Source organism: Manis pentadactyla, chromosome 1 (assembly GCF_030020395.1).
Source record: "Manis pentadactyla isolate mManPen7 chromosome 1, mManPen7.hap1, whole genome shotgun sequence".
In the NCBI taxonomy this organism is placed as follows: domain Eukaryota; kingdom Metazoa; phylum Chordata; class Mammalia; order Pholidota; family Manidae; genus Manis; species Manis pentadactyla.
In genome coordinates, this window is record NC_080019.1 from 95,301,511 (window position 1) to 95,314,114 (window position 12,604).

General features: G+C 34.9%; 1 pseudogene; it reads right to left on the bottom strand.

Moving 5' to 3' along the window:
• Positions 1 to 1,225: 1,225 nt before the first annotated feature.
• Positions 1,226 to 11,356, bottom strand: LOC130679510 (sodium/potassium-transporting ATPase subunit beta-3-like; annotated as a pseudogene).
• Positions 11,357 to 12,604: the final 1,248 nt, after the last annotated feature.

The window sequence follows — 12,604 nt, forward strand, 5'->3', positions numbered from 1 at the left end:
ATGAAATATATGATTTTCAGTTTTATTTCCCTCAAGGTATCAAAATTTAACCTCTACTTAAAAGAAATTAATGTCCTACATATAAAATATTGGAATATAGACAATAATATAATTAAGACAAAAATGGTGACGTAGCCTCAGGAATATTTTCTAAGTATATAGCTGCAGGCGAATTCTAGTTTAATGAAGAATCTTTAAGAAGTTGTCAAAAATTCTATTAAAAAAGATCTTTGGTTAGAATAGTAATTAATAGCCCATTTAGCATAATTTGATAAGTTTATATTAAATCATTTCTTATCAAATTTTGTCAGTCATTATGATAGTTGATCAATAAAGCAGTCTTACATTAAAACAATTAAGAGAACAATTATGTCTTATATTATTTAATGTACTGAAATATTGCTTTCAAAGTCATGTTTTAGAAATTTTTTAAATATTTATTTTATATTTCACAATTTATATTTTTATTAGAGTGCATAATCTACTAAATAAAAATAGAAGATACTTTATAAAGTATTATACAATTTAAATATTATGAATTTCATAAAAAGTTAAATGCATGTTCATATAGGCTAACCTAAAAATGCTGTGTTTTATCCCTGGTCTACAATATAAGAGACTTAGTTCTAGCACTAAAAATAATCCTTTTGTACATGTTTAACAACAAAAAGTTTGTATTCTTGTGAAGATCCACAGACTAATTCAGTATGTAAAAAATATTTTATAAAAAATCCAAGCTGACACTTTCAAAACCATTTTCCTTTGTTCCTCCTCATGTACAGAACTTCTCCACATACCACATTTCTTGTAGCTATCAAGTCACTTGACGTTGACCAGGTACCATTTTATCTCTCAACTTTCTACACATGAAAAGTAGACAGCCAGTATTAAATTCATAAAATATTTATATAGCCTAACACATTAAGCTTTAGACACTTGACAATTGAACCACATAAAATAGGATAAGACTCCCATTCTACATGTTCAGAATCAGGTGTTCATCATCCTTATCTAGTGATAGTACACACCTCACATATGTACACCGCTTATAGCAGAAGCAATAGGCAGTTACTCAAAGGACATTGAACACTGTGATCTGGAAGCATATTACAATGTACACCATTGTCCTAATAACCTCACCTTTCTCCAAGGTAGTATCACAATTCTAGAATGCCAGGCCAGCTGCTCACAAGGTCCAGAAGAGTATTTACTCTGTGGAGATATTTCATTCATCTTGCACACATACTGTGACACTGAACACAACTAGTCCTAAAATGTTTTCACCATCATCCTTTTTTATTTGGGGTGGTCCTTGAATATTATAATCTACTGTTATTTTAGTACTGTCACAATCAAAGAAGAACTGGACAGCAGCCAATGGCTTTAGATAACTCCCATGTAGTATTTTTCCCCATAATGTGGAAAGTATTTTTAGTCTATAATTCCACTGGGAGGATAAGTTGATAGAATTGTTTTCATTCTTTGAAATACATGCAATCCTTGGTTCTCCTAGAGGCTCTAATCCAATTTTTTAATTCATTTCCAAATATATAAGGGTTTCCTTTGGAACAGCCAAAATAACATCTACACCACTGCATGCTTGAAGAATATAGGAAACTGACATGCTACATTAATAGGACCTTTCTCTTCAAAAACTGCTCCATCAGGAGAGAATGTGTGATTCTTCTGTTCTAAATTATGTGACTTTAGAGACTTCTTAAGTTCTTCAATGTATCCTCTATTGGAATTTGGGTGAGACATGCTGAACATATATCCCAATGCAATCACTGGATTTGGAAAAATTTTAAATCCTGGGCTAGGAATCTGGTTGCAATAATTTGGAACCTCACTGTTCAGAGTCCAAAGCACAGGCCACTTGTGAATGAAAAGGGTGCAGGCAGGAACCTACAAAAACTAGGCAGAAGAACAAAATCAAAACCCAGCTCTTGGTGGTTACACCCAGATCTCTCCAGTGGCCAGGTTGTATACAAAAAGATTCTACTTGGCCAGCCTGGTTGAAGGGTTTCTCTTTGTTATGGTACATGTGAGAACGCTAATGGAGGGGCAGTGGCCTGTGGGAAGAGGCAGCAAGGACAGAGGTACATCAGTGCATACTGACTCAAGTGGTACAGCCCTGGGACAGTGGCAGAAAGCTGAGCCCTGAGGGAACCTTGCTGTGAAATGTACTGGAAACAACTCCATATGTTCCTCTTAATACTAAGTTATATGCCAAGTGCTCCAATCACATGACACTATAAATTAGGTGGTGTTTACGATTCTAGAGTTGATGGAAATAAATTCCAGATTAATTTATTTTTAAGTAACAAAGGTAGTTAGTGGCTGAGCTGGGATTTAAACCATTTTCTGACTCCAAAGCAAATGGTATTTAATAGTACTTGATATGAATACTGTATTATCAGTTATAGCTTCCCATTTTTATTCATTCAATAAATATCTATTGAACACTATTAAAACCAGCCACCGTTCTAAGCACTAGGAACACATTAGTGAAAAAATAGAAACTCCTGTCCATTTAAGAGTGATAATCTGAATTACTCTGAGTTTAACATTATAACATTACATGATTCTTAAATATTAAATAACATGCTGTGACTAAATATTTTAACAACTTCCTGAGCCATAGGTTTTATAAACCCATGTATAAATCTCTAGAACCTATAGCAGAATCAATGCTATTACATTTCAAATTCAGTTATTTCTAAAATTCAGCTTTAAAATTGTACATTTTCTCACATGCTATAGATATAATAATGAAAAGCAATTATATATGTATGCTTATGATTGGCAATAATTTAAATCCTAACCAATACATTCTAAGATGTTATATTTAGTATGAAAATAGTTCATGCACAATATTACTACTGCTATTATCTGTTCACATTTAGCAACCTTGAAGTCTATAACTTCCTCATATAACCTAGAGTTTTGTAATAAAATAAAAGTTTAATTAAAGTGACTTAAAATATTTGTAGAGACAGTGTATCTTTAAAAATAAATGTATAAACATTATGAAGGAAACTATTTTCAAAAGAGTAGGAACCTAGCCTAAATTAATGCCCATTTTTCTCTACATATTTATTTTAAAACTTGAATTCAATTTGTTTTAACAAAAATATGGTTCACTAATTTCTGCCAACCCCACCTCTTTCAACCACCAATTTGTTCTGAGGATTTTTTTTAAGCTTCTACATGTAAGAGAGATCATCTTGCAGTATCTGACTTATTTCACTTAGCATAATGTCTTCAAGGTCATTCCATGTTGTTGCAAATGACACACTTCATTATTTTTTATGGTTGCATAATATTCCATTGCATACATACTCACAATTTCTTTATCCATTCATCTCCTGATTCTTACTTAGGTCATTTCCATATCTTGGCTATTGTAAATAATGCTGCAGTGAATATGGGAGTGAAGATATCTTTTTGAGTTAGTGTGTTTTCCTTTCTGTTCAAATACTCAGAATTGCTGGATCATATGGTAGCTCTAATTTTTTGAGGAATCTTCATACTGTTTTCTATAGTGGTTGTATCAATTTAAATTACTACCAATAATGCAGAAAGGCCTTTTCTCTACATCCTCACCAACACTTGTTATTTCCTGTTTTTTTGATAATAGCCATTCTAACAGGCACGAGATGATATCTCATTGTGGTTTCAATTTGCACTTTCCTGAGGATTAGTGATGTTGCACATATTTTCCTGATCTGTCAGCCATCAATATGTTTTTGGAAAAATGTCTATCAGCCCATTTTTAATAGGATTGTTCTTTATGTTTTAGCTATTGAGTTATATGTGTTCTTTATATATTTTGCATATTATTCCCTTATCAAATAAATGATTAGCAATTATTTTCCCCCAATCATTTGGTTGCATGTTCATTTTGTTGATGGTGTCCTTTGCTGTGCAGACACTTTTTTGTTTGATATAGTATCACCTGTTTTTGAGTTAGTTGCTTTTGCTTTTGGTGTCAGATTTAAAAAATCATTGCCAAGACCTATGTCAAGGAGCTCCCCACTTATGTTCACTTCCAGAAGTTTTATAATTTCAGGTCTTATAAATTCAAGTCTAATCTATTTTGAGTTAATTTTTGTGTGTGATATAAGATAGTGATCCAGTTTCATTGCTTTTCTTCTGGTCTTCCAATTTTCCTTACACTACTTATTGAAGACACTGTACTTTTCCCATTGTATATTCTTGGCTCCTTTGTTGACCATAGATGTGTGTGTTTATTTCTGAGTTCTCTATAACGTTCCATTGATCTATGTGTTTTTACCGCAGTGCTTTAATTATAGTAATTATTTAATTACTATAGATTTGTAATATAATTTGAAATCAGGGAGTGTGATGCCTCCAGCTTTGTTCTTCAAGACTGCTCTGAGTATCTAGGGTCTTTTGTGGTTCCATACAAATTTTAGGATTGTTTATTCAATTTCTGTGAATGATACTGTTGGAATTTTGATTGGAATTGCATTGAATCTATAGATTACTTTGGGTAGTATGAACATTTAAACAATATTAATTCTTTGAAACCATGAACATACAATATCTTTCCACTTATTTGTGTCTTCAATTGTTTTCATTAGTGTCTTATAGTTTTCAATATATAGGTCTTTCATCTCCATGGTTAAGTTTATTCTTAGATGTTTTTTTCTTTTTAAAGAATTATAAATTAGATTATTTTCTTAATTTCTCCTTCTGATAATTCATTATTAATGAAATTCTACTGATTTTTGTACACTGATTTCATATCCTGCAACTATTCTGAATTCCTTTATTACTTTTAAGTTTTTTCATGGAGTTATAGGATTTTCTATATATGTCACCTGTAAATAGTGACAGATTTCTTTATTTCTGATTTGGATGTCTTTTTTTATGTCTTTTTCTTACCTAAATACCCTTGCCTAAAACCAGTACTATGCTGAATAAAAGTAGTGAGAGTGGACATCCTTGTCTTGAGCTTGGAGAAAAACTTACAGCTTTTCACCATGAGTATGGTGTTAGTTGTGAGCGTGCTATATATGGGCTTTATTGTTGTTGGAGTATGTTGCTTCTATACCTGCTCTGTTGAAAATTTTTATCATACATGGATGTTGAATGCTTTTTCTGCATCTATTGAGGGGATCATATGATTTTTATCCTTCATTTTGTTAATGTGGTATATCACACTGATTTGTGTATATGATCCTTTGTATCTGTGGGCATTAGTTATAACATTTCCTGTTTATGATGTTTTTTCCTTTTTTAAAATGTTATTAAGGTATTATTGATATACACTCTTACAAATGTTTCACATGAAAAACAATGTGGTTACTACATTCATCCATATTATTAAGTCCCCACCCATACCTATTGCAGTCACTGTCCATGAGAGTAGTAAGATGCCACAGAGTCCCTACTTATCTTCTCTGTGCTGCACTACCTTCCCTGTGACACCTCACACCATGTGTACTAAACATAATACCTTCAATCCCCTTCTCCATCATGCCCCACCCACCTCCCACACCCCTCCCCCTTTGGTAAATGCTAGTCCCTTCCTAGAGTCTGTGAGTCTGTTGCTGTTTCGTTCCTTCAGTTTTACTTTGCTGTTATACTCCACAAATGAGGGAAATCATTTGGCACTTGTCTTTTTCTGCCTGGCATATTTCACTGAGCATAATATCCTCCAGCTCCACCAATGTTGCTGCAAATGTTAGGATTTATCTCTTTCTTATGGCTGAATAGTATTCCATTGTGTATATGTACCACATCTTCTTTATCCATTCATCTACTGATGGACACTTAGGTTGTCTCCATTTCTTGGCTATTGTAAATAGTCCTGCGATAAACATGTGTGCATATGCCTTTTTGAGTCTGAGAACTTGAATTCTTTGCGTAAATTCCTAGGATTGGGATTCCTGGGTCAAATGGTATTTCTATTTTTAGTTTTTTGAGGAACCTCCATATTGCTTTCCACAATAGTTGAACTAGCTTAAAATCCCACTAGCAGTGTAGGAGGGATTGCCTTTCCCTGCATCCTTGCCCGCATTTGTTATTCTTAAATCTTTTTGATGCTGGCCATCTAACTGGTGTGAGGTGACATCTCATTGTGGTTTTAATTTGCATTTACATGATGATTACTGATGTGGAGCATCTTTTCATGTGTCTGCTGGCCATCTCAATTTATTCTTTGCAGAATTGTCTCTTTATATTCTCTGCCCATTTTTTAACTGGTTTATTTGCTTTTTGAGTGTTGAAGCATCTGAATTCTTTATTTGTTTTGGATGTTAACCCCTTGTCAGATATGTCATTTACAAATATATTCTCCCATACTGGAGGATGCCTTTTTGTTTTGTTGATGGTGTCCTTTGCCATACAGAGGCTTTTTAGTTTAATGTAGTCCCATGTGTTTATTTTTCCTTCTGTTTTCCTTGCTCGAGGAGATGCATTCAGGAAGAAGTTGCTTATGTTTATATTCAGGAGATTTTTGACTATGTTGTCTTCTAGGAGTTTTATGGTTTCATGACTTACATTCAGATCTTTGATCCATTTCGAGTATACCTTTGTGTATGGGTTTAAACAATAATCCAGTTTCATTCTCTTGCATGTAGCTGTCCAGTTTTGCCACCAGTTGTTGAAGAGGCTGTCCTTTCCCCATTGCATGTCCATAGCTCCTTCATTGTATGTTAATTGACCATATATGCTTGGGGTTATATTTGGGCTCTCTAGTCTGTTCCATTGGTCTATGGGTCTGTTTTTGTGCCAGTACCAAATTCTCTTGATTACTGTGGCTTTATAGTAGAGCTTGAAGTTAGGGAGCATAATCCCCCCAGCTGTCTTCTTCCTTCTCAGGATTTCTTTGGATATTCAGGGTCTTCTGTGGTTCCATATTAATTTTAGAATTATTTGCTTTCATTCATTGAAAAATGCTGTTGGTATTGTGATAGGAATTGTATTGAATCTGTACATTATTTTAGGCAGGATTGTAATTTTGACAATATTAATACTTCCTAACCATGAGCACGGGATGTTTCCATTTATTGGTATCTTCTTTAATTTCTCTCATGAGTCTCTTGCAGTTTTCAGAGTATAAGTCTTTCACTTCCTTGGTTAGGTTTATTCCTAGGTATTTTATTATTTGTGATGCAATTGTGAATGGAATTGTTTTTATGATTGTATTTCTGCTAGTTCATCATTAGTGTATAGGAATGCCACAGATTTCTGTGTATTAATTTTGTATCCTGCAACTTTGCTGAACTGAGATATTAGATCTAGTAAATTTGAAGTAGATTTTTATTTACAATATCCTGTCATCCACAAACAGGGACAGTTTGACTTCTTCCTTACCAATCTGGATGCCCTTTATTTCTTTGTGTTGTCTAATTGCTGTGGCAAGGACCTCCAGTACTATGTTGAATTAAAGTAGGGAGAGTGGGCATTCTTGTATTGTTCCTGATCTTAAAAGAAAGACTTTCAGCTTCTCGTTGTGCAGTATGATGTTGGCTGTGGTTTTGTCATATATGGCCTTTATTATGTTGAGGTACTTGCCCTCTATACCCATTTTGTTGAGAGTTTTTATCATGAATGAATATTGAATTTTGTCAAATGCTTTTTCAGCATCTATGGAGATGATCATGTGGTTTTTGTCCCTCTTTTTGTTGATCTGGTAGATTATGTTGATGGATTTTCTAATATTCTACCCTTACATCCCTGGAATAAATCCTACTTAACCATGGTGGATGATCTCTTTGATATATTTTGTATTATGGTTTGCTAATATTTTGTTGGGTATTTTTGCATCTATGTTCTTCAGGGATATTGGTCTGTAATTTTCTTTTTTTGTGGTGTCTTTGCCTGGTTTTGGTATAAGAGTGATGCTGGCCTCATAGAATGAATTTGGAAGTATTCCCTCTTCTTCTACTTTTTGGAAAACTTTAAGGAGGATGGGTATTAGGTCTTCACTAAATGTTTGATAAAATTCAGCAGTGAAGCAGTCTGGTACAAAAGTTTTGTTCTTAGGGAGTGTTTTGATTACCAATTCAATTTCGTTGCTGGTAATTGGACTGTTCATATTTTCTGTTTCCTTCTGGGTCAGCCTTGGAAGGTTGTATTTTTCTAGAAAGTTGTCCATTTCTTCTAGGTTATCCAGTTCATTAGCATATAATTTTTCATAGTATTCTCTAATAATTCTTTGTATTTCTGTGGTGTCTGTTGTCATTTTTCCTTTCTCATTTCTGATTCTGTTTATGTGTGTAGACTCTCTTTTTTTCTTCATAAGTCTGGCTAGGGGTTTATCTGTTTTGTTCAGTTACTTGAAGAACCAGCTCTTGCTTTCATTTATTCTTTATATTGCTTTATTCTTCTCCATTTTATTTATTTCTGCTCTAATCTTTATTATGTCCCTCCTTCTACTGACTTTGGGCCTCATTTGTTCTTCCTTTTCCAGTTTTGTTAATTGTGAGTCTAGACTGTTCATATGGGATTGTTCTTCTTTCTTGAGGTAGGCCTGTACTGCAATATACTTCCCTCTTAGCACATCCTTTGCTACATACCACAGATTTTGTGGTGTTGAATTATTGTTGTCATTTGTCTCCATATACTGTTTGATCTCTGTTTTTATTTGGTCTTTGATCCATTGGTTGTTAAGGAGCATGTTGTGAAGCCTCCATATGTTTGTGGGATTTTTCATTTTCTTTGTGTAATTTTTTTTCTAGTTTCATACCTTTCTAGTCTGAGAAGCCAGTTTTTAAAATTTCAATCTTTTTAATTTACCAAGGCTCTTTTTGTGGCCTGGAATATGATCTGTTCTTGAAAATTTTCCATGTACACTTGAGAAGAATGTGTATTCTGCTGCTTTTGTGTGTAGAGTTCTATAGATGTCTATTAGGTCCATCTGTTCTATTGTGTTGTTCAGTGCCTCTGTGTCCTTACTTATCTTCTGTCTGGTTGATCTGTCCTTTGGAGTGAGTGGTGTGTTGAGGTCTCCTAGAATGAATGCATTGCATTCTATTTCCCCCTTTAATTCTGTTAGTATTTGTTTCACATATGTAGGTTCTCCTGTGTTGGGTGAGTAGATATTTCTAACAGTTATGTCCTCTTGTTGGATTGACCTTTTTATCACTATATAATGTCCTTCTTCATCTCTTGTGACTTTCTGTGTTTTGAAGTCTATTTTGTCTGATACAAGTACTGCAACTCCTGCTTTTTTCTCCCTATTAGTTGCATGAAACAACTTTTTCCATCCTTTCACATTTATTCTGTGTATGTTTGGGGTTTAAATTGAATCTCTTGTAGGCACCATATAGATAGGTATTGTTTTTTTATCCATTCAGTGACTTTGTTTATTGATTGGTGCATTCAGACCATTTACATTTAGGGTGATTATCAACAGGTATATTCTTATTGCCATTGCATGCTTTAGATTCATGGTTTCCATAGGTTCAAGGGTAACTTCCTTACTGTCTAAGCATCTAACTTAACTCACTTATTATGCTATTACCAACAGAATCTAATGGTTCTTTTTTTCTCCTCCTTTTTCTTCCTCCTCCATTCTTTATATATTAGGTATCATATTCTGTACTCTTTGTGTATCCCTTGACTGAATTGGGGATAGTTGATTTAATTTTGCATTTGCTTAGTAATTAACTGTGCATAGTAATTTACTGTAGTTTTATTACCTCTGGTGACAGCTATTAAACCTTACGAACACTTCCATCTATAGCAGTCTCTCCAAAATACATTGTAGAGACGGTTTCTGTGAGGTAAATTCTCTCAATTTTTGCTTATCTGGAAATTCTTTAATCCCTCCTTCAAATTTAAATGATAATCCTGCTGAATAGAGTATTCTTGGTTTGAGGCCCTTGTACTTCATTGCAGTAACTATATCATACCACTCCCTTCTAGCCTGTAAGGTTTCTGCTGAGAAGTCTGATGTTAGCCTGATGGGCTTTCCTTTGTATGTGATCTTATTTGTCTCTCTGGCTGCTTTTAATAGTCTGTTCTCATCCTTGATTTTTGCCATTTTAGTTATTATATGTCTTGCTTTTGTCTTCCTTGGGTCCCTTGTGTTGGGAGATCTGTGCATCTCCATGGTCTGAGAGACTATCTCCTTCCCCAGATTGGGGAAGGTTTAAGCAATTATTTCTTCAAAGACACTTTCTAACCCTTTTTCTCTCTTCTTCTTCTGGTACGACTATTCTATAAATATTGTTCCATTTGGATTGGTCACACAGTTCTCTCAATATTCTTTCATTCTTAGAGATCCTTTTTTCTTTCTGTGCCTCAGCTTCTTTGTATTACTCTTCTCTAATTTCTATTTCATTTATCATTTCTCCACCATATCTAATCTGCTTTTAAATGTTCCATTGTATGTTTCATTTCTGATACTGTGTTCTGTAATGATTGGATCTCCAACCGGAATTCATTCCTGAGTTCTTGAATATTTTTCTGTACCTCCATGAGCATGTTTATGGTTTTATTTTGAAATCTCTCTCAGGATGATTCATGAGATTGGTTTCATTGGACTCTTATTCTGGTGTATGTAGGATTTTGTTTTCAATCAGTTTCCTTTGACTTTTCACATTTGTATGTGGCACCCTGTAGTGCCCTGAAGCTCTTCTTTTGAGCTGCTCAGCCCCTGGAGCAATGTTGGGGGTTGCAGGGGAGCAGTATTGGTGCCTGGGGGAGGAAAGAGGTGTATCCTGCTTCCTGGCTGCTATGTCCATCTCCACTGCCAGAACCAGTGGGCTGAGCACACAGGTATAAGCCTCTATGCTTTGTGTTTGTAGGTGTTATAGGTGGGGCTTCCCTCTAGCTGGCCTGATGCCAGGCAGGGTTTGTAGTTTTGTGAGCCAGGTGTGTGTTGGCTGGGAGAAAGTCACTGCAGGCTGCATATCACAGTGGGGGCCTTGGAACTGTGTAAGCAGCCAGGGGGCTGCCATGCCTGAAGGTCATGAAAGTTTCCAAACTGCTAGGCAGAGTGAACCCAGACAATTTTGTCTACTTGTCCTTTCTCTTGAGCAGTAAGCTCTGTGCAATCCTTGCCCCTGTAGCAGCCCTCTTGCTGTTAGGATGTATTTCAGACTGCCTGCCTTTCTTTTGTCCCAGAGCAGCTGGATATGAATCCCTGTTTTCTACAAGCAGCTAGAATCTCAGTCTCTCCAGGTATTCTGCCTGCCTTAGCTTTCCACCCTGCCCCAGTCACCAGATCACCATGCAATGTCATTTTGCACTCCCAGAGCAGATCGCCAGGGCTAGGTGTTCAGCAGTCCCAGGCCTCTACTGCCTCTCCGCTCCATTTCTTTACCTTCCACTGGTGATCTGGGGTCGGGGAAGGGCTTATGTCCTGCCGGGTCATGGCTTTGGTACATAACCATGCTCCGTGAGGTCTGTTCTTTTCTCCAGGTTTATGCAGTCTGGCTCAGCTTTCTTTCCTGTCACTCTTTCACGATTAGTTGTATTAATTATGTTTTCATATTATACGCAGTTTTAGGAGGAGGCCTCTGTCTCACCTCTCACTTAATCATCTTTAATCTAGTCCTTCCTATTTATGATTTTATTTGACTCTTTTTCTTTGTGTGTCTAACTAAGTTTTTTTCAAATTTATCTATCCTTTTTAAAGAACCAGTTCTTAGTTTTATTGATTTCTTTTATTGTCTTTTTAGTTTTTATTTTATCTACTTCTGCTCTTTCTTATTTCCTTCTACTGACTTAGGGCTATATTTGTTCTTATTTTTTTTTCTTAAGGTGTAAAGTTAGGATGTTTGAGAATTTTATTCTTCCTTGAGGTAAGCATTTATCACTATTAACTTTCCTCTTAGAACTGCTTTTGTTGCATCCCGTAAACTCTGGTATTTTACTTCTCCATTTTTGTTTGTCTCCACATATTTATCTCTCTTTAGGTTTCTTTTCTGAGACATAAGTTGCTCAGTAGCATGTTGTTTAATCTCCACATATTTGTGACCTTTCAGGTTTTCTTTGTATAATTAACTTCATACCATTTTGGTTAGAAAGGATGCTTGATATGATTTCAATACTCTTAAATTTATTAAGATTTGTTTTGTGGTTTATCATAAGATCTACCTTGGAAATATTCCTGTGTCAGTTACTTGACAATAATGTATATTCTGTTGCTTTTGGATGCAATGTTCTATAAATATCTCCTAAGTCCATCTAGTCTAATATGGCACATAAGGTTGATGTTTCCTTATCGACTTTCTGTCTGGTTGCTCTCTCCGTTGTTGTAAGCTAACTATTGTACTGATGTGTATTTCTAACTTTAGGTTTGTTAATATTTGCTTTATATATTTAAGTATTCCTTCATAGGGTAAATATTTATAAATGTCATATACTCCTATTGGAATGACCCCCTTATCATTATGTAATGACTTTTTCTATTGTAGTCTTTGTTTTAAAGTCTAAGTATAGCTACTCCAGCTTTCTTTTTGTCTCCATTTCATGGAGTAGCTTTTCCTTTCTTTCACAATCAGTCTGTGTGTGGTCCTTACATCTGAATTAAGTCTCCTGTAGATAGCATATAGATCAGTCTTTATTTTTAAACCCATTCAGCCACTCTGTCTTTTGATTGGAAAATTTAGTTCATTTA